This window comes from Triticum dicoccoides, chromosome 2A (genome assembly GCF_002162155.2).
Source record: "Triticum dicoccoides isolate Atlit2015 ecotype Zavitan chromosome 2A, WEW_v2.0, whole genome shotgun sequence".
Classification (NCBI taxonomy): domain Eukaryota; kingdom Viridiplantae; phylum Streptophyta; class Magnoliopsida; order Poales; family Poaceae; genus Triticum; species Triticum dicoccoides.
The window spans coordinates 550,556,589-550,560,886 of NC_041382.1; the positions used below are offsets into that span (position 1 = coordinate 550,556,589).

A 4,298-nucleotide genomic window follows, 5' to 3' on the forward strand; every position below is an offset into this window, starting at 1 on the left:
GAAGATTTGTCTCGGAAAGTCTATATGATTGGCAATAATAAAATCTCTACTTTTTGGAATGACCCTTCTTTTATTTAATATGCTTCCATAGCGTGTCTGAAAGTATGTGCCCTGTGCAAGACATAGCCACTGTCTTTTTCATTTTGGAAGAATAATATTTCATGAATTGTGTGATTATGCTTTGATGAATGCTCTCGAGGAATCAAGCTTGCTTGAAGATGTAAGTTTATTTGATGGTATTGTGACACTTATGAATTTTTATATATACGCTCATATACTAAACGTAACTTTGGATAACTTCCTACTGATACTGCGAATGATGATCTGCCTTACACTAGAATTTATTGGGAGGTTGCCAATGCCATTGGTTTCACTCATCTCACTGAAGCTCAATTGGTTCAGGTCACAAACTTGTTTGCATGTTTTGGTTTCTTTACTGGCTATCTTATTCACGATCATCTTTATTTTAATCGATGCTTCCAGGAGGTCAGCTTTGTTGTTCAGTCTACTGGAGTAGATCCTACACTGCAGTTTTTCCTTCCCATTTTGTCAACTTCAAAACCTAGCTAATATATCTTGTCAGGTTCTCTGGGAGCCCATGAACAAATAGGCAAGCAATAAAAAGTTGTTCAAAATGAACAATGTTAGCCTGTGATTTGTTTGCATCAGAAGTTTTGTTTAAAGAATTCCTTCTTTGATGATTTATAACAGGAAACATGGCATAAAAATGGAAAACGGTGCGGCGAAGCGCACATTTTCTTCTAGTATTATTGAAATGCTACAGATCGTGAAAAAACCGATATTTTGATTATATTTACAATTGCAAGTACAAAAATTGATATTAGTCAAATAAAACAATCTTCGGTAAAAATTAGCAGCAACAACCTAGTATGATAAGTTAAAATGAATAAACAGCGAGGAATATACCTCAAGTGTAACAACATGATCCATTATGCGTGGCCTTGCTGCAGTGTAGTCCATAGGTGAATTAACCTTCTCTGGAATCAGTTTCTCATCCCAAGTGATAAAATAGAGGTCACCATCCAAATCGCCCCCGGAGCATTCATTTGGATGAGGCCTGATTAACATCAAAGATTAAAGTCTATATGAACGAGGACTATTAAACATCAAAGATTAATTGAAGGAGAAAGCAAGCATTGTCAACGTCCATCAATAGGTAGAGATGTAAGTACGTAACATGAGGGGATATCAATCTGACATGGAAACGAACATGCTGACAAACACTTCAATAGAGATTTGAGCTCCTCTGAAAGCATTGCCAGAGCAATATAAACTCTAGATGATCGTCTTTCAGTTTCAGTATAACATACGACATTACCTTTCTCCTCTTTGGGGGAAGACAACACAATCAACCAGGTTCTTAGCGTACAAACCATGGTCATAGATAGCTTCAAGTACTCTGATGTCACTAGGATGGAGACAAGGATTTCTCGATACTGCAACTTTTCCAACAACAACTGCTGTTTTCTCTTTTCCATTATCTTCAGCAAAATATGGCTGACAATTATCCTTCTGCTCTTTGCTGTTCTTTGTAATTCTGATGTACACTTGACCGTATTATAATTCACCTGTTTCATCCGAACAACCATTAAGAACACGGCCTTTTGGAACATGAATCTTACATCTAGTTCTTATGTCAGTCAGCCTATTATCCTGATGGGCCTTAAGAATCATCAACAGGTAAGGCTCTAAACTTGGTTCATAGCCTTGCAGTAAAATTTTCGATGCTGTCTTTGTTTCTGCACTACCAATTTTCCCCAGAATAGAGAGAACAACTTCTCTGTTGGTCAGCATTTCATCTAACTCACGCATATCATTCTGTTGCATAGACTCAAATATCTCATCTCTTATCCCCAAAGTTGAAAGGAGAGAGATAACTTCACGATTCATATAGCATGGTTGGGATTTGCGGGTACTTGTAATGTTAAACATCCTGCTCTTTGATTCAAATTTCTTCATACTAGGTCGCAGAGAAAGATTACGAAAGGAATCAGGGTTGACAGCAACAACTCCTTTGTAGCCATCATACCTTATTTGAAAAGCTGAAGGAGGGTTAGTATAGTCTAATCCAATTCGGCAAGCCATTTCTTTAGCAAGTCTCTCAGAGATCTTCCCGATACCATCAGAAAATATGTATTTACTGCCATCAGTTGTGACTTCAATATCTGGAATCTCTTCTACATCCCGTGGTAGGATTTCAAGTGTTTGTCTGGAGGAGCTGAACAACTGGCCCATTCTAGCCGCACACTTAGATACTGAACGAATATCTTCAAAATTGTCCATCCACCTTCTTATATCCTCGGCCTTCAGGGAGTCATTAGAAGCAAACATCCAAATAGAACTTCCACGAAGCTGACTTGCTGAGAAGGCCAGGAATTCATACTTCTTTGGACCAATGGAAAATCCTTCTTTCAGGATGGATAAAATATGATGATATAGGCCAGTTTTCAAGGGTTGAGAAAAGAACCCTCGTCCAGTTCTAGCTGAGATAGCATCTGGAAAAAGCTTACTCCAGTCTTCGTCTACAAAAGTAACTCTAGCAAAGTCAGAAGCATACTGTTTGTGATGCTTAACCACATAACTTGATACTTCTTCCTCAGGTCCCAAGCAGTATATTTTGGATGGAGTGATGTGAATTCTGTAACACATCATTAACTTTCCTTCACCTTCAGTCTTACTGGAAAGCAAACCATCATGGCTCCTCTTCCTGCTATGAGCCTCCTGCTGGATGAATTGCAAAGGTTCATAGCATGTAAAGTCTAACTTGCTCATTTTCTCAAAAATCCTCCTTGAAATATGAGCTGGTATTTCTTCAAGAGCTTTAAACAGATCAGCATTAACATCCTTGGCAACTATCTTCCCCATGTGAACAAGAGAATTGAGACGAAAAAGAACTTCATATGACACTGAACAACCACTTGGGCAGTCAACAAGGGGAACGACTTTGGATGACGGGCCAAAAAATTCCATTGAAGAAATGACCAATTCCCCTAATTCTCCTGACAAAGGCAAGCTGTTGAGAATAAATGACACCGGTGCACCTTCATCAAGTACGAGGGCAAGAGTTGAACACTTCCCAAAAGAGTGGTTGGGTGTAAATCTAGTGCTCTGACCCAGGTAAATTTTGCATCCTCCTTGCATGCATGAAAGCGGTCATCTGAGAACCTTGAATAAACTGCAGGCCCAGAAACTGTTGTGCATATCCTTGGTGCATACATGAGCTGAAACAAATAGTAAATTAACATTAGTCAAGATAATATATATTTTACTAACTTCAGAATTATAGAAAGAATTAAAAGAGTGTTGCGCCTCACCAACTTATAGTCTAAGAAGTATGACAATCAGTAAATTCAGAAAAGTAACGGTGATGTGTATTCATCAGATAAGCTTCATATTCATTTCATTCCAATTAGTAACCACCAACTGAGATATTTATAGGAGTGGAAATAAAAGTCGCACCACTATCCGTCTTACATTATGAGCTCTAACGCATAATTGCAAACCAGACCACTGTGATGGTTCTCTAGTTTACTGACTCGAGAACTTGTCAATTTTTCAGCTCGCGCAAGTATTGAGGGAGGAAGTACATCTAGAGCTTCCTTCTTCAAATTTCTACCTCGCCCTATAACCGCAACTTCTGACTAATATATAATGTACAAAGGAAAAACAGAAGTATCACAGCAACATGGTGACCAACTGTAACGCCCCGAGACCGATGTGCCAGGTGTCGTGCAGTTATTCGTTGTTGTTGTTGCGTTGTCATTGCTTGAGTGTCATGCATTTCATATCATGTCATCATGCACATTTCATTTGCATACATGTTCGTCTCTTGCATCCGAGCATTTTACCCGTTGTCCGTTTTGCATTCCGGCGATCCGTTCTCCTCCGGTGGTCATTTCTACCTTCCTCTTGTGTGTGGGGGTTAAACATTTCCGGATTGGACCGAGACTTGTCATGCGGCCTTGGTTTACTACCGGTAGACCGCCTGTCAAGTTTCGTATCATTTGGACTTCGTTTGATGCTCCAACGGTTAACCGAGGGACCGAAAAGGCCTCGTGTGTGTTGCAGCCCAACACCCCTCCAATTTGGCCCAAAACCCACCAAACTTTGCTCCATCGTCTCGGTCGTTCGATCAAGATCGCGTGGCCGAAAACCGCACCTCATTTGGACTCTCCTAGCTCCACTTATGCCTATTTATACCCCCCTCCATTTCGGATCTCGTCTTCCTCCTCCAAACCCTAAAAAAAAGAAATAGATCCATCTTCCCCCGCGCCGGG

At 40.0% G+C, this 4,298-nt stretch overlaps 1 pseudogene; it reads right to left on the reverse strand.

Annotated features, from left to right (window-relative positions):
* Window positions 1–562: 562 nt before the first annotated feature.
* Window positions 563–4,298, reverse strand: part of LOC119359560 — a 33,063-nt pseudogene continuing 29,327 nt past the window's right edge.